This window comes from Bos indicus x Bos taurus, chromosome 16 (genome assembly GCF_003369695.1).
Source record: "Bos indicus x Bos taurus breed Angus x Brahman F1 hybrid chromosome 16, Bos_hybrid_MaternalHap_v2.0, whole genome shotgun sequence".
NCBI lineage: Eukaryota > Metazoa > Chordata > Mammalia > Artiodactyla > Bovidae > Bos > Bos indicus x Bos taurus.
In genome coordinates this window covers 3,663,307-3,682,743 of record NC_040091.1, presented here as the reverse complement: position 1 = coordinate 3,682,743, position 19,437 = coordinate 3,663,307, and positions in this window count along the sequence as shown.

Below are 19,437 nucleotides of genomic sequence, written 5' to 3'. Positions count from 1 at the left end.
CTTCCAAGGAGTAAGCGTCTTTTAATTTCATGGCTGCAGTCACCATCTGCAGTGATTTTGGAGCCCCCCAAAATAAAGTCTGACACTGTTTCCACTGTTTCCCCATCTATTTCCCATGAAGTGATGGGACCAGATGCCATGATCTTCGTTTTCTAAATGTGGAGCTTAAAGCCAACTTTTTCACTCTCCACTTTCACTTTCATCAAGAGGCTTTTGATTACCTGTACATAAAACCATTTATGCAGATTTAGGCAGCTAACCCTTTAAGCACATGGAAGTGTGTGTGTGTATATATATATACACATATATATATATATACACATATATATATATATATATATTTTTTTTTAAGGCCATTTTATTTCTAGCTGTGGCTAGCAATGTGGATCAAGTCAGATTATTAGCTGGCCCCAACCGTTATCTTATTGGCCCAAACTCTCCTGTTCACTTTTCAGACCATCTAAGTCACCTGCATTGTTGATGGTCAATCAAATCTCTGCGAGTCACTTGGAGTCGTACTTTCACCTCTATTCTTAAACAGCACCCTCAAAGAAGGCCTCCCCTTATAAGCAACTGGGGTGAGTGCTAATGTTAACCTCTGTGATATACTTTATTTGCCTTGAAAATCATGCCTTTGAAACCAATCCTAGCACAGTTCGTTACGCCCCTTAATCAGGCGGGCAGGGGCATTCTTGTCTCTCTTTCCTCTGACATCAAATTCCTGCTCCCCAGTGTCATCACTGCTTCTGAACTCAGACATTTCTCCGTGCAGTTCAGTTCAGGTTGGTCCCTGAAGAATTTATCGAGTGCCTGCCTGCACTGGGTCAGGCCTGCTCCCTGTCCTTCTGCCTCTTTTTACATCCATCCATCCACCCTTTTTTCTAAACTGAGGTCAGAAACCATCGCTCTCTAGTTACTTTTTCTGATTAGGTCCATCTGATCTTAGCATTCTTATACGCAATCTAATCATTGATGAGCTCTGGTTTCGTTGCTCTGTGTTAATTCTCCTTTCTCATGTGTTGTAGTATACATGTTCTTGCCTGTCTCCACATGGAGGTCATGCACCACCTAACCTCATCTAGGTGCTAAAGCCTTATTTTTATGTATGATCCTCCCACCTCGCAGGGCCTACTCTGGGAGAAAGCAGAAGGCAGGCACTCTGTCCATGCTGCCACAGCTGTCGTCTCTCCTGGTGTGGAAAGTGTCTTGGCAGCATCTCTGCCCAGTCTCTCTTGGGTGTGCTATAACCTATCTTAATCTCTTGAGCGTATTTTGAATTTTCTTTTTTCCGTTTTAAAAGAGATCAATAAGAAGTAGAATTTTGCTTCTGGATGCAAAGATAGTGTCACTGTTGTTGGCTTTGGCGGTGTTTACTCTTCATTCTGTTTCTTTAATCAGTAGAAACTCTTTTTCCCCATTTAGAAAAGCTCAAACAAAATTGACAGACCTTTGGCCTGAGTTGTCAAGAAAAAAAGAGAGAAGGGCCAAATAAAATCAGAGGTGAAAAAGAAGTTCTAACCAACACCACAGAAATGTAAAGAATCATTAGAGATTACTGTGAACTATACTATATGTTGATAAAATGAAGAAGAAGAAAATGCACAAATTCTAGAAATGTACAATCTCCTGTGATTGAATCAGGAAAAAAATAGAAAATATGATCCTACCAATTACCAATAATGAAATTGAATCAGTAATTTTCAAAACTTCCAACAAACAAAAGTCCAGGACCAGACAGCTTCATAGGTGAGTTTTACCAAACATTTAGAGAAGAGTTAATGTTTATCCTTATAAAATTATTTGCAAAGAAAGTAATGCCTCCAAACTCATTCTACAAGGCCAGCCTCACTCTGGTACCAAAACCAGAAAAAGATATCACAAAAAAAAGAAATTACAGGCAAATATCACTGATGAACATAAATGAAAAAAATCCTCCATAAAATACTAGCGAAACATCTAATAATACATTAAAAGGATCATATAGCATGATCAAGTGAAATTTATTTCAGAGTTGCAAGGATTTTTCAATATTCAAAAATCAATCAATGTGATACACCACATTAATGAATTGAAGAGTAAAAATCATGGGATCATCTCAATAGATGTAGAAAGGCTTTTGAGAAAATTCAGTATACCTTTATAATAAAAACTTTCAACAAAGTGAATATAGAAGAAACATATTTCAACATAATAAAGATTATATATGACAAGCCCATAGCTAACATCATACTCAGTAGTGAAGAGCTAAAAGCATCTAAAAAAGTTCTATGATTAAAAAAAAAAAAGACAAGGTTGATCACTCTCACCACTTTTAACCAACATTGTATTGCAAGTCCTAGCCATAGCAATTAGACAAGAAAAAGAAATGAGGAATCCAAATTAAAAAGGAATAAGTAAAATTGTCACTGTTTACAGATGATATAATACTATACATGGAAAAATCTTAAAGATTCCACCAAAAAACTACAAGAGCTCATCAATGAATTTAGTAAAGTTGAAGGATGCAAAATTAGTATGCAGAAATTGGTTGCATTTCTATACAATAACAACAAACGATCAGAAAGTAAAATTAAGAAAATTATCCCATTTACAGTTGTATCAAAAATAATAAAATATTTAGAAATAAACATAACTAAGAAAGTAAAAAGCTGTAATTGGAAAGCTGTAAGACACTAATGAAAGAAATTGAAGATGACACAAACAGAAAAGTATGCTGTGCTCATTGATTAAAAGAAATAATCTTGTTAAAATGACAATGCAACCTACATACTCAAAACCATCTCTATCAAAATATAAATGGAATTTTTCACAGAACTATAACAAATAATTCTAAAATTTCTGGGAACACAAAAGACCTCGAATAGCCAAAACAACCTTGAGAAAGAAGAAAGCTGGACGTGTCACAATCTCTGGTTTCAAACTATAATCCAAACCTACAGCTATCGAAACAGTGTGGTACTGGCACAAAAACAGACGCGTAGATCAATGAAACAGAGCAGAGAACCGGAAATGAACCCGCACTTATGTGGGCAATTAACCGACAACAAAAAAGGCAAAAATGCAGAAGCGGGGAAGGACAGCCTCTCCAATAAATAGTGTTGGGAAAACTGGGCAGCTACGTGCACAAGAATCAAACTGGATGGCTTTCTCACACTAGGCACAAAAGTAAATTCAAAGTGGATTAAAGACTTCAATGCAGAACCTGAAACCATACAACTTTCAGGAAAAAACAGGCAGTACACACTGTGGCATTGGTCTTAGTAACAGTGTTTTTTAAACACATCACTTCAAGCAAGGGAAACAAAAGCAAAACTAAACATATGAGACTACATAAAACTAAAAGACTTTGTACCATAAAGGAAACTATTAACAAATAGTTTGAATTAATGAATAGAATGAAAAGACAATCTACTGAAAAGGAGAAGTTATTTTCAAATGATATATCCAGTAACAGGTTTATACCCAAAACATACAAAGAACCCATACAACTCAACAAAAAATGATTGAAAATGGCAGAGGATATGAATAGACATTCTTCTAAAAGAGACATGCCAAAACATGAGCATGTGAAAACATGCTCAACATCACTAATCTTCAAGGGAAATACAGATCAAAACCACAATGACATGTCAACTTACATCTGTCAGAATGGTTGTTATCAAAAAGACAACAAATATGTGTTGAGGAGCCCACGCTTGTGCACTGTTGGTGGGAATATAAACTGGTATAGCTGCTATAGAAAACAGTACAGAGATTCCTCAAAAAATGAAATGTAGAGATAACATGTGATCCAGCAATTCTACTCCTTAGTATTTATCCAAGAAAATGAAAACACTAACTGAGAAAGATATATATACCCCTATGTTCGTGGCAGCATTATTTGCAGTAGCCAAGATGTGGAAGAACATGAAAGCCCATCAGTAGATGAACAGATAAACAAGATATAAATATATATACGTGTGTGTGTGTGTTGTGTGTGTGTGAATATATATTCAGCTATAACAAGAATCAAATTTCACCATTTGCAACAATACAAATGGACCTAGAAGGTATTAGGTTAAGTGAAATGAGTCAGACAAATACTGTATGATGTCACTTATACGTGGAATATAAAAAAACAAATGAACAGAGGGGAGGAGCCAAGATGGCAGAGGAGTAGGACGGGGAGAACACTTTCTCCCCCACAAATTCATCAAAAGAGCATTTAAACGTCGAGTAAATTCCACAAAACAACTTCTGAATGCCGGCAGAGGACATCAGGCACCCAGAAAAGCAATCCAACTCTTCGAAAGGAGGTAGGAAAAAATATAAAAGACAAAAAAAGAGACAAAAGAGGGAGGGACGGAGTTCCGTCCCGGGAAGGGAGTCTTAAAAAGAGAGAAGTTTCCAAACACCAGGAAACCTTCTCACTGCCGAATCTGTGCCGAGCTTTGGAAGCACAGAGGGCAACATAACAGGAAGAAAAAATAAATAAACAATTAAAACTCGAAGATTGCGAGTCCTACGGTAACTCCCCCAGCGGAGAAGCAGCACAGACGCCTGCACGCGCCATTAGCAAGTGGGGGCTGGGCAGGGAGGCGCAGCGCGGGCTGCATCACTTAGAGTAAGAATCTGGCCTGAATACCCTGAACACTATCTGAGCGAAATAATTTGGGCTAGCAAACCAGACTGTGGGATATCTACCACGCGAAAAGCCAGCCCCAACCTAAGACACTGCCAGGCCCGCGCACGGAACAAAGAATTGAACAGAGATAGCCGGCTGCAGACCTTCCCTCTCCGGTGACAGGTAGCCAGAGCCGGAAGGGGGCAATCGCAGCCCCAGAGAGACATTATCTATAAAACTGTAAGCAGGCTTCTTTGCTAACTAAAACTTCTTGGGGGTCTGGATGGTTAACATCTGCCTGAAAGGTGCGCCGGTTTTACACCCAGATAACCGAGTGGCGGGGAGGCGATAAGTCGCAGCATTGGCGCTCGCCAAACACCTCATCACTTGAGCTGCTCGGACCTGGGAAGAGCACAAAACTCAGGCCCAACTGAGTCTGCGCCTCTGAGGACTACCCGAGTGCCTCAATCTGAGCGGCTTGGACCTGGGAAGTGCATGCAACCCAGGGCCAGCCTCGGATTGTTCCCGGCGGAACAACCTAGAGCCCGAGCAGTGTGGGCAGGGAGGCTACATGCACCGTGAGCAGGGGCAGACCCAGTGTGGCTGAGGTACTGTGAGCGCACGCCAGTGTTATTTGTTTGCAGCATCCCTCCCTCCCTCCCCACAGCGCAACTGAACAAAGAGAAGCAATACAGCTCCACCCATCAGAACACCGACACAAGCTTCCCTAACCAGGAAACCTTGACAAGCCACCTGTACAAACCCACACACAGCGAGGAAAAGCCACAATAAAGAGAACTCCACAAACTGCCAGAATACAGAAAGGACACCCCAAACTCAGCAATTTAAACAAGATGAAAAGACAGAGGAATAGCCAGCAAACCAAACAAAAGAGGAAGAGATAGGGAATCTACCTGATAAAGAATTCCGAATAATGATAGTGAAATTGATCCAAAATCTTGAAATTAAAATGGAATCACAGATAAATAGCTTGGAGACAAGGATTGAGAAGATGCAAGAAAGGTTTAACAAGGACCTAGAAGAAATAAAAAAGAGTCAATATATAATGAATAATGCAATAAATGAAATTAAAAACACTCTGGAGGCAACAAATAGTAGAATAACAGAGGCAGAAGATAGGATTAGTGAATTAGAAGATAGAATGGTAGAAATAAATGAATCAGAGAGAATAAAAGAAAAACGAATTAAAAGAAATGAGGACAATCTCAGAGACCTCCAGGACAATATTAAACGCTACAACATTCGAATCATAGGGGTTCCAGAAGAAGAAGACAAAAAGAAAGACCATGAGAAAATACTTGAGGAGATAATAGTTGAAAACTTCCCTAAAATGGGGAAGGAAATAATCACCCAAGTCCAAGAAACCCAGAGAGTCCCAAACAGGATAAACCCAAGGCGAAACACCCCAAGACACATATTAATCAAATTAACAAAGATCAAACACAAAGAACAAATATTAAAAGCAGCAAGGGAAAAACAACAAATAACACACAAGGGAATTCCCATTAGGATAACAGCTGATCTTTCAATAGAAACTCTTCAAGCCAGGAGGGAATGGCAAGACATACTTAAAATGATGAAAGAAAATAACCTACAGCCCAGATTATTGTACCCAGCAAGGATTTTATTCAAGTATGAAGGAGAAATCAAAAGCTTCTCAGACAAGCAAAAGCTGAGAGAATTCTGCACCACCAAACCAGCTCTCCAACAAATACTAAAGGATATTCTCTAGACAGGAAACACAAAAATGGTGTATAAATTCGAACCCCAAACAATAAAGTAAATGGCAACGGGATCATACCTATCAGTAATTACCTTAAACGTAAATGGGTTGAATGCCCCAACCAAAAGACAAAGACTGGCTGAATGGATACAAAAACAAGACCCCTACATATGTTGTCTACAGGAGACCCACCTCAAAACAGGGGACACATACAGACTGAAAGTGAAGGGCTGGAAAAAGATTTTCCATGCAAATAGGGACCAAAAGAAAGCAGGAGTAGCAATACTCATATCAGATAAAATAGACTTTAAAACAAAGGTTGTGAAAAGAGACAAAGAAGGTCACTACATAATGATCAAAGGATCAATCCAAGAAGAAGATATAACAATTATAAATATATATGCACCCAACACGGGAGCACCGCAGTATGTAAGACAAATGCTAACAAGTATGAAAGGAGAAATTAACAATAACACAATAATAGTGGGAGACTTTAATACCCCACTCACACCTATGGATAGATCAACTAAACAGAAAATTAACAAGGAAACACAAACTTTAAACGATACAATAGACCAGTTAGACCTAATTGATATCTATAGGACATTTCATCCCAAAACAATGAATTTCACCTTTTTCTCAAGCGCACATGGAACCTTCTCCAGGATAGATCACATCCTGGGCCATAAAGCTAGCCTTGGTAAATTCAAAAAAATAGAAATCATTCCAAGCATCTTTTCTGACCACAATGCAGTAAGATTAGATCTCAATTACAGGAGAAAAACTATTAAAAATTCCAACATATGGAGGCTGAACAAAACGCTGCTGAATAACCAACAAATCACAGAAGAAATCAAAAAAGAAATCAAAATTTGCATAGAAACGAATGAAAATGAAAACACAACAACCCAAAACCTGTGGGACACAGTAAAAGCAGTCCTAAGGGGAAAGTTCATAGCAATACAGGCACACCTCAAGAAACAAGAAAAAAGTCAAATAAATAACCTAACTCTACACCTAAAGCAACTAGAAAAGGAAGAAATGAAGAACCCCAGGGTTAGCAGAAGGAAAGAAATCTTAAAAATTAGAGCAGAAATAAATGCAAAAGAAACAAGAGACCATAGCAAAAATCAACAAAGCCAAAAGCTGGTTCTTTGAAAGGATAAATAAAATTGACAAACCATTAGCCAGACTCATCAAGAAACAAAGGGAGAAAAATCAAATCAATAAAATTAGAAACGAAAATGGAGAGATCACAACAGACAACACAGAAATACAAAGGATCATAAGAGACTATTATCAACAATTATATGCCAATAAAATGGACAACGAGGAAGAAATGGACAAATTCTTAGAAAAGTACAACTTTCCAAAACTCGACCAGGAAGAAATAGAAAACCTTAACAGACCCATCACAAGCACGGAAATTGAAACTGTAATCAAAAATCTTCCAGCAAACAAAAGCCCAGGTCCAGACGGCTTCACAGCTGAATTCTACCAAAAATTTAGAGAAGAGCTAACACCTATCCTGCTCAAACTCTTCCAGAAAATTGCAGAGGAAGGTAAACTTCCAAACTCATTCTATGAGGCCACCATCACCCTAATACCAAAACCTGACAAAGATCCCACAAAAAAAGAAAACTACAGGCCAATATCACTGATGAACATAGATGCAAAAATCCTTAACAAAATTCTAGCAATCAGAATGCAACAACACATTAAAAAGATCATACACCATGACCAAGTGGGCTTTATCCCAGGGATGCAAGGATTCTTCAATATCCGCAAATTAATCAATGTAATACACCACATTAACAAATTGAAAAATAAAAACCATATGATTATCTCAATAGATGCAGAGAAAGCCTTTGACAAAATTCAACACCCATTTATGATAAAAACTCTCCAGAAAGCAGGAATAGAAGGAACATACCTCAACATAATAAAAGCTATATATGACAAACCCACAGCAAACATTATCCTCAATGGTGAAAAATTGAAAGCATTTCCTCTAAAGTCAGGAACAAGACAAGGGTGCCCACTTTCACCATTACTATTCAACATAGTTTTGGAAGTTTTGGCCACAGCAATCAGAGCAGAAAAAGAAATAGAAGGAATCCAAATTGGAAAAGAAGAAGTAAAACTCTCACTATTTGCAGATGACATGATCCTCTACATAGAAAACCCTAAAGACTCCACCAGAAAATTACTAGAACTAATCAATGATTACAGTAAAGTTGCAGGATATAAAATCAACACACAGAAATCCCTTGCATTCCTATACACTAATAATGAGAAAACAGAAAGAGAAATTAAGGAAACAATTCCATTCACCATTGCAACGAAAAGAATAAAATACTTAGGAATATATCTACCTAAAGAAACTAAAGACCTATATATAGAAAACTATAAAACACTGGTGAAAGAAATCAGAGAGGACACTAATAGATGGAGAAATATACCATGTTCATGGATTGGAAGAATCAATATAGTGAAAATGAGTATACTACCCAAAGCAATTTATAGATTCAATGCAATCCCTATCAAGCTACCAACAGTATTCTTCACAGAGCTAGAACAAATAATTTCACAATTTGTATGGAAATACAAAAAACCTCGAATAGCCAAAGCGATCTTGAGAAAGAAAAATGGAACTGGAGGAATCAACCTACCTGACTTCAGGCTCTACTACAAAGCCACAGTTATCAAGACAGTATGGTACTGGCACAAAGACAGAAATATAGATCAATGGAACAAAATAGAAAGCCCAGAGATAAATCCACGCACATATGGACACCTTATCTTTGACAAAGGAGGCAAGAATATACAATGGATTAAAGACAATCTCTTTAACAAGTGGTGGTGGGAAATCTGGTCAACCACTTGTAAAAGAATGAAACTAGAACACTTTCTAACACCATATACAAAAATAAACTCAAAATGGATTAAAGATCTCAACGTAAGACCAGAAACTATAAAACTCCTAGAGGAGAACACAGGCAAAACACTCTCTGACATACATCACAGCAGGATCCTCTATGACCCACCTCCCAGAATATTGGAAATAAAAGCAAAAATAAACAAATGGGACCTAATTAAACTTAAAAGCTTCTGCACATCAAAGGAAACTATTAGTAAGGTGAAAAGACAGCCTTCAGAATGGGAGAAAATAATAGCAAATGAAGCAACTGACAAACAACTAATCTCAAAAATATACAAGCAACTCCTACAGCTCAACTCCAGAAAAATAAATGACCCAATCAAAAAATGGGCCAAAGAACTAAATAGACATTTCTCCAAAGAAGACATACAGATGGCTAACAAACACATGAAAAGATGCTCAACATCACTCATTATCAGAGAAATGCAAATCAAAACCACTATGAGGTACCATTTCACACCAGTCAGAATGGCTGCGATCCAAAAGTCTACAAATAATAAATGCTGGAGAGGGTGTGGAGAAAAGGGAACCCTCTTACACTGTTGGTGGGAATGCAAACTAGTACAGCCACTATGGAGAACAGTGTGGAGATTCCTTAAAAAACTGGAAATAGAACTGCCTTATGATCCAGCAATCGCACTGCTGGGCATACACACTGAGGAAACCAGGAGGGAAAGAGACACGTGTACCCCAATGTTCATCGCAGCACTGTTTATAATAGCCAGGACATGGAAGCAACCTAGATGTCCATCAGCAGATGAATGGATAAGAAAGCTATGGTACATATACACAATGGAGTATTACTCAGCCATTAAAAAGAATACATTTGAATCAGTTCTAATGAGGTGGATGAAACTGGAGCCTATTATACAGAGTGAAGTAAGCCAGAAGGAAAAACACCATACAGTATACTAACGCATATATATGGAATTTAGAAAGATGGTAACGATAACCCTGTATACGAGACAGCAAAAGAGACACTGATGTATAGAACAGTCTTATGGACTCTGTGGGAGAGGGAGAGGGTGGGAAGATTTGGGAGAATGGCATTGAAACATGTGAAATGTCATGTATGAAACGAGATGCCAGTCCAGGTTCAATGCACGATGCTGGATGCTTGGGGCTGGTGCACTGGGACGACCCAGAGGGATGGTATGGGGAGGGAGGAGGGAGGAGGGTTCAGGATGGGGAACACATGTATACCTGTGGTGGATTCATTTTGATATTTTTTATATATATATTAAAAAAAGGAAAAAAAATGTTATGGAAAGCCTGAGACAAAATGAAAAAAAAATGTGTAATAATTTCTTGCATTGAAAAATTGAAATTACACAGGTGTTCGTTTACTATTTATTTTGTAATCTTCACTGTTTATATAACTTCAAAAAACACTTGAATGTGAAGGAAAAAAATGTGGGCTTTTTTTTATGATTCACCATAGAGATTCTGTATTCTGCTATATCATAAATTCTAACAAAGTGACATGCAAAAAAAAAAAAAAAAAAACAAATGAACAAAAATAACAAAACATAAACAGAGTAATAGATACAGAGAAGAAACATACGGTAGCCAGAGGGGGAACGGTGAGGGGAGGGAGAAATACATGAGGAAGATTAAAAGGTACAAACTTCCTGTTGAAAATTAAATGAGTTGCAGATATGAAATACCCAGTGTGGGGAATATGGTCAGTAATTATATAATATCTTTGTATGGTGACAGAGGGTGACTAGACTTATTGTGATCATTTTGAAAGTATGGAAGTATACCATTTCTCAACGTGGCAGAGGAGTAAGACTTGGAGATCACCTTCCCCCCCCCCCCCCCAGAAATACATCAAATTTATGTCTGCATGCATGGCCCAACTAAGCCCAGGTACCACAACTACTGAGCCAGCACTCCCACCAGCCACGACTACTGAGCCCATGTGTTACAACTACAGAAGCCATGAGCCCATGCTCTGCAACAAGAGAAGCCAGCACAAAGAGAAGCCTGCATACTACAATGAATAGTAGCCCCCTCTTGCCACAGCTAGAGAAAGCCCATGCACAGCAATGAAGACCCAGTGCAATCGATAAATTTATCTATTTATAAACAGATAAATCTTTAAAAAAAAATACACCTGCATGTGGAACAACTTCCACAGAACACCTACTGAATGCTGGCAGAAGACTTCAGATTTCCAAGAAAGGCAAGCTAATCTCCACACAACCAGGTTGGGAGAAAGAAGGAAAGAAAAAGAAAATAGAGAGACAAGGGAATCGGGATGGGACCTGTGCCTCTGGGAGGGAGCTATGAAGGAGGGAAAGTTTCCACACGCTCAGAAACCCCCTCACTAGTGGGGATGGGGGAAGCTTCAGAACCTCAGAAGAGAGTGTGGCAGCAGGTGTACAGAGGGCAAAGTGGAGAGAATTTTGCATAGAGACCAGTGCCTACAGCACCCCCCACCCCCAGCCTGAGATGCTTGTCTACATGCCTGCTGAGACGGGTGGGGGCTGGATGCTGAGACTAGGGTTCAGAGGCCAGACCCCAGGGAGAGGATTTCCATGATGACAGTCTGAGGGCACAAATACAACACAGCTACAGGAGTCCAGGGGAAAGCCTGGACGTGCCAGAGAGACGAGAGCACATTAGCACGGGTACACGAGGAGAAGGGCAGGCCGGTCAGGGATGCTGTAATTCCGTGCACTCACAGAAGCTCCAGAGGAGGGGTGAGCTGCAGCTCTGACCCAGGAGGTGGACATGACAGCTGCCCCACTTCCACTAGGCTGAGAGTGGGCACAAGCCACTGTCCACTCCTTCCCAGGAGCCTGTGCCGCCTGGCATCACCAAGGGAGCTGTGCCCTGGGGTTGATTCCCCTGGAGAGTGCAGGCCCTGCCCCAGGCTGTAGCACCTTCTCGGAGGCCTTTCCGATGAAGGCATTCCCTGCACATCCCCAACGTGTCTGCTGCGTTTGTCCCTCTCCCCAGCCTGAGTGGGCAAGTGAGCCCTAACCAGCTGCCACCTTCCCCTCTCTTGTCTGGGTGGAAAACCAGACGCTGGAGGGCAGCATGCAAACAGAGGTGGGCCAGAACCAAAGCTGAGCACCAGCTGTGTGACCAAAGGAAAAGAATGCAGGAGCAGTGAATGGAATCTCCACAACTGGTATAGGAAGCCCTGCATCCGGAATATCTGAATAAATAATGCGTTCCCACATTTGAGGCTGTGGTATTGGGGACAATTGTGGATTTTGGAAAAAAGGACAAGCTGGAGTAAGGCCAGACCAGAATCTGAACTGGCCCCACAGTGCCCACTGCCCATCCAGAGACCTTTCTAAGGAGGAGAAGGGCCGCAGTTGTAGGTCTATTACTACTCTTCCTTTTTTGTTTTGTTCTATCGTTGTTCTTTTTTTATTAGTCATTTAATTTTTATTTTTATGCTTTTATTTTTAAGTACATTTATTTTATTTTTTTCCAATTTCCACAGTATGTTTTCATTATATTGCTTTTCCCCCTTGGTTTTCATCTTCTTTTTAAATATATTTTACCTTGATCTATCTTTACTTTACTTCTTTGATGTTTTGTATTTTTTTCCTTCTGTCTTCCTCTTGCTTTTGTTTTTCTTTTGATTGTATGGATGTGGTTGTTTTATGTTTTCTTTGCTTTTATTTTAGTTTGTTTTCTGCATTTGATTTAATCTTGCTTTTGTGTTTTTGCTAGTTTAGTTTTTACTGTTGGTTTTCATTTATTGGTTTGATCACTTTCTTCTTTTTGTTTCGTCTCTTTCTCCTTTTTTTTCTCTTCTTTTCTTTTAGTTAGTGTGAGTGTGTGAATTTCTTTTTGTGTTTTTTTTTTCTGTGTATCTTGTTTTATTTTGTCCCTTAATTGGGGACATAACTTTCTGCTTTTTCATGCTGATTAATTTTCTGTAATGATGTTCTTCTTGCTTCTTCTGTCTGCCTTCAGATGGAGGAGGCTAAGAAACTTGTGTAAGCTTGATGGGAGGGACTGGTGGTGGGAAAAACTGGGTCTTGCTCTGGTACATAAGGCCTTACTCAGTAAATCTTTAATCCAATTATCTGCTGATGTGTGGAGTTGACTTGGTGTTTTGTCTGTCTTTTCTTTGTTTGATTGACTCATTTATCTTTTTCTTTCTCTTGTCTGTGCAGCTTGTGGAGTCTTGGTGCTCCAGCCAGGGGTTGGGCCTGAACCTCCAAGGTAGGTGATCCGAGCCCCGGATGTTGAACACCTGACCCGATTGAATATTAGGCAGTGAGGATTCTCTTAAAGGCCTCCATTTCAACATTAGGTCCTGGATCAACCCAATGGCAGACAGGCTGCCTAAAGCCATAATAAGCTCACAAATACCCTAAAACACACCACTGGATATGGCAATGCGCATCAGAGGAACAAGATCCAGCTCCACCCACGAGGACACAGGCACCAGTCCCCTCACCAGGAAATCTTCACAAAGCACTAGTCCAACACCATCCACTGGGAACAGACTCTACAAGTAAGAGGACCTATGACCCTGCAGCCTGCAGAAAGGAGATCCCAAACACAGCCAGTTAAACAAAATGAGGAGACATGCAGCAGATGAAAGCAGCAAAGTGAAAACAGACAGGAACAATAAATGAAGAGGAATAGGTACTCTACCTAAAAAGGAATTCAGAGTAATGGTAGTAAAGATGATCCAAAATCTCAGAAATTGAATGGAAGCACAAATAAGCAGAATGGAGGCACAGATTGAGAAGATACAAGAAATGTTTAACAAGGACCTAGAAGAAATAAAGAACAGTCAGTGATGAGCAACACAATAACTGAGAAAAAACATACACTAGAGAGAACCAATAGCAGAATAACTGAGGCCGAAGAACAGATAAATGAACTGCAGGACAGAAAAGTGGAAATAACTGAAACAGAGTAGAGTAAAGAAAAAAGAATAAAAAGAAATGAGGATAGTAACAGAGAGCGCTGGGAAAACATTAGGCAGACCAACATGTGCATTATAATGTTCCCAGAAGAAGAGAAAAAGAAAGGGTATGAGAAAATATTTGAGGAGGTTATAGTCGAAAACTTTCCTAACATGGGAAAGGAAATTGCCAACCAAATCCAGGAAGCTCAGGGAGTCCCATACAGGATAAACTCAAAGAGAAACATGCCAAGACACGTATTAATGAAATTAACAAAAATTAAACACAAAGAAAAAATATTAAAAGTAGAAAGGGAAAAGCAACAAATATCATGCAATGGCATCCCCATAAGGTTAACAGGTGGTCTTTCAGCAGAAACTCTGCAGGCCTGAAGGGAATGGCAGGATATACTTAAAATGATAAAAGGGAAAGAACCCACAACCAAAATTACTCTACCCAGCAAGAATTTCATTCAGATTCATAGAAATTAAAAGCTTTACAGGTAAGCAAAATTAAGAGAATTCAGTACCACCAAACCAGCTTCACAAAAAATGCTGAAGGAACTTCTTCAGATAGGAAATACAAGATGAAGAAAGGCCTACAAAAACAAACTCAAAATAATAAATAGATGGCAATAGGATCAGATATATCAATAATTACCTTAAATATAAATGGATTAAATGCTCAAACCAAAAGACACAGACTGGCTAAATGAATACAAAAACAAGACCCATATATATGCTGTCTACAAGAAACCCACTTCAGATCCAGGGACACATACAGACCAGAAAGTGGGGAGCTAGAAAAAAATACTCCATGCAAATGGAAATCAAAAGAAATCTGAAGAAGCAATACTTATATCATATAAAATAAATTTTAAAATAAAGGCTGTTACAAGAGACAAGGAAAGACAATACATAATGATCAAGGGATCAATCCAAGAAGAACATATAATAATTATAAATATATATGCACCCAACATAGGAGCACCTCAATATATAGCAATGCTGCTGCTGCTAAGTCGCTTCAGTCATGTCCGACTCTGTGCGACCCCATAGATGGCAGCCCACCAGGCTCCCCCGTCTCTGGGATTCTCCAGGCAAGAACACTGGAGTGGGTTGCCATTTCCTTCTCCAATGCATGAAAGTGAAAAGTGAAAGTGGAGTTGCTCAGTTGTGTCTGACTCTTCATGACCCCATGGACTGCAGCCTACCAGGCTCCTCCGTCCATGGGATTTTCCAGGCAAGAGTACTGGAGTGGGGTGCCATTGCCTTCTCATAAGGCAATGCTAACAGCTATAAAAGGGGAAATAGCTAACAGCTATAAAAAGAACACAATAATAGTGGGGGGCTTTAACATCCATTTATTGTGCCCATCTTTGCATGAAATGTTCCCTTGGTACCTCTAATATTCCTGAAGAGACCTCTAGTCTTTGCCATTCTGTTGTTTTCCTCTATTTCTTTGCATTGATCGCTGACGAAGGCTTTCTTATCTCTTCTTGCTATTTTTTGGAACTCTGCATTCAGATGCTTATATCTTTCCTTTTCTCCTTTGCTTTTTGCTTCTCTTCTTTTCACAGCTATTTGTAAGGCCTCCCCAGACAGCCATTTTGCTTTTTTGCATTTCTCTTCCATGGGGATGGTCTTGATCCCTGTCTCCTGTACAATGTCACGAACCTCAGTCCATAGTTCATCAGGCACTCTGTCTATCAGATGTAGGCCCTTAAATCTATTTCTCACTTCCACTGTATAATCATAAGGGATTTGATTTAGGTCATACCTGAATGGTCTAATGGTTTTCTCTACTTTCTTCAATTTCAGTCTGAATTTGGCAATAAGGAGTTCATGATCTGAGCCACAGTCGGCTCCTGGTCTTGTTTTTGTTGACGGTATACAGCTTCTCCATCTTTGGCTGCAAAGAATATAATCAATCTGATTTCGGTGTTGACCATCTGGTGATGTCCATGTGTAGAGTCTTCTCTTATGTTGTTGGAAGAGGGTGTTTGTTATGACCAGTGCATTTTCTTGGCAAAACTCTATTAGTCTTTGCCCTGCTTCATTCCGTATTCCAAGGCCAAATTTGCCTGTTACTCCAGGTGTTTTCATGCAAAGACGGGCTCAATAAAGGACAGAAATGGTATGGACCTAACAGAAGAAGAAGATATTAAGAAGAGGTGGGAAGAATACACAGAAGAACTATACAAAATAGATCTTCATGACCCAGATAATCATGATGGTGTGATCACTGACCTAGAGCCAGACATCCTGGAATGTGAAGTCAAATGGGCCTTGGAAAGCATCACTATGAACAAAGCTAGTGGAGGTGATGGAATTCCAGTTGAGCTATAAATGTTAAAATAAAGACTGTTGCAAGAGACAAGGAAAGACAATACATAATGATCAAGGGATCAATCCAAGAAGAACATATAATAATTATAAATATATATGCACCCAACATAGGAGCACCTCAATATATAGCAATGCTGCTGCTGCTAAGTTGCTTCAGTCGTGTCCGACTCTGTGCGACCCCATAGATGGCAGCCCACCAGGCTCCCCTGTCTCTGGGATTCTCCAGGCAAGAACACTGGAGTGGGTTGCCATTTCCTTCTCCAATGCATGAAAGTGAAAAGTGAAAGTGGAATTGCTCAGTTGTGTCTGACTCTTCATGACTCCATGGACTGCAGCCCACCAGGCTGCATCTTTCCAAATCCTGAAAGATGATGCTGTGAAAGTGCTGCATTCAATATGCCAGCAAATTTGGAAAACTCAGCAGTGGCCACAGGACTGGAAAAGGTCAGTTTTCATTCCAATCCCAAAGAAAGGCAATGCCAAAGAATGCTCAAACTACCACACAATTGCACTCATCTCACACGCTAGTAAAGTTATGCTCAAAATTCTCCAACCCAGGCTTCAGCAATATATGAACCGTGAACTTCCTGATGTTCAAGCTGGTTTTAGAAAAGGCAGAGGACCCAGAGATCAAATTGCCAACATCTGCTGGATCATCGAAAAAGCAAGAGAGTTCCAGAAAAACATCTATTTCTGCTTTATGGACTATGCCAAAGCCTTTGACTGTGTGGATCACAATAAGCTGTGGAAAATTCTGAAAGAGATGGGAATACCAGACCACCTGACCTGCCTCTTGAGAAATTTGTATGCAGGTCAGGAAGCAACAGTTAGAACTGGACATGGAACAACAGACTGGTTCCAAATAGGAAAAGGAGTATGTCAAGGCTATATATTGTCACCCTGCTTATTTAACTTCTATGCAGAGTACATCATGAGAAACGCTGGACTGGAAGAAACACAAGCTGGAATCAAGATTGCCGGGAGAAATATCAATAACCTCAGATATGCAGAAGACACCACCCTTATGGCAGAAAGTGAAGAGGAACTAAAAAGCCTCTTGATGAAAGTGAAAGAGGAGAGTGAAAATGTTGGCTTAAAGCTCAACATTCAGAAAACGAAGATTATGGCATCCGGTCCCATCACTTCATGGGAAATAGATGGGGAAACAGTGGAAATGGTGTCAGACTTTATTTTTTGGGGCTCCAAAATCACTGCAGATGGTGACTGCAGCCATGAAATTAAAAGACGCTTACTCCTTGGAAGGAAAGTTATGACCAACCTATATAGCATATTCAAAAGCAGAGACATTACTTTGCCAACACAGGTCCGTCTAGTCAAGGCTATGGTTTTTCCTGTGGCATGTATGGATGTGAGAGTTGGACTGTGAAGAAGGCTGAGCACCAAACAATTGATGCTTTTGAACTGTGGTGTTGGAGAAGACTCTTGAGAGTCCCTTGGACTGCAAGGAGATCCAGCCAGTCCATTCTGAAGGAGATCAGCCTTGGGATTTCTTTGGAAGGAATGATGCTAAAGCTCAAACTCCAGTACTTTGGCCACCTCATGTGAAGAGTTGACTCATTGGAAAAGACTGATGCTGGGAGGGATTGGGGGCAGGAGGAGAAGGGGATGACAGAGGATGAGATGGCTGGATGGCATCACTGACTTGATGGACATGAGTCTGGGTGAACTCCAGAAGTTGGTGATGGACAGGGAGGCCTGACGTGCTGCAGTTCATGGGGTCGCAAAGAGTTGGACACTACTGAGTGACTGAACTGAACTGAACTTAACATCCCACTCACACCGACAGTTCATCCAGACAGAAAATAAGGAAACACAAGCCTTAAATACATTAGTTCCCTAATTGATATCTATAGGACATTCCATACAAATGCAGCAGAGTACACTTTTTTCTCAAGCACACATAGAATGTTCTCCAGGATAGATCCTAACTTGGGTTACAAATCAAGCCTTGGTAAATTGAAAGAAAAGAAAATTAAAATTGTATCAAGCAGTTTTTTTCTGACTAGAATATTTTGAGATTAGATATTAATTACAGGAAAAAAATGTTAAAAAAGACAAATACATGGAGGTTAAACAATATGCTCCCGAATAACCAAGAGGTCACTGAGGAAGTCAAAGAGGAAATTTAAAAAAATACCTAGAAACAAATGACAGTGAAAACATGACAACCCAAAAGCTCTGGGGACCCTAAAAGCAGGGCTGAGAGAGGATTTTATAGCAGTACAAGCCAACATCAAGAAATGAGAAAAACATCAAATAAACAGCCTAAACTTACATCTAGAGCAACTGGAAAAAAGACTAACAACAAATAAATCCAAAAGTTAGTAGAAGGAAAGAAATTATAAAGATCAGAGCAGAAACTAAATGAAAAAGAAATGAAGAAAGCAAAAGCAAAGACCAGTAAAACTACAAGCTGGTTCTTTGAAAAGATATATATAATTGACCAATCATTGGTCAGACGCGTCAGTAAAAAAGGGAGAATACTCAAATCAGTAAAATTAGAAATGAGAAAGAAGTTGCAACAGACAATGCAGAAATATGAAGGGTCATAAGAGACTACCATGAGCAACTATATGCCAATAAAATGGACAACCCAGAAGAAATGGATGAATTCTTAGAGAAGAATTCATCTTCCAAGACTGAATCACGAAGAAATAGAAAATAAGAACAGACCAATTGCAAGAACTGAAAATGAAACTATGATCTAAAATCTTCCAACAAACAGGAATCCAGTGCCAGATGGCTTCACTGGTGAATTCTATCAAACATTTAGAGAAGAGTTAACACCTATCCTGCTCAAACTCTTTCAAAGAAATTGCAGAGGAAGAAATGCTCCCAAATTTATTCTATGAGACCACCATCACCCTGATACTCAAACCAGACAAACACAT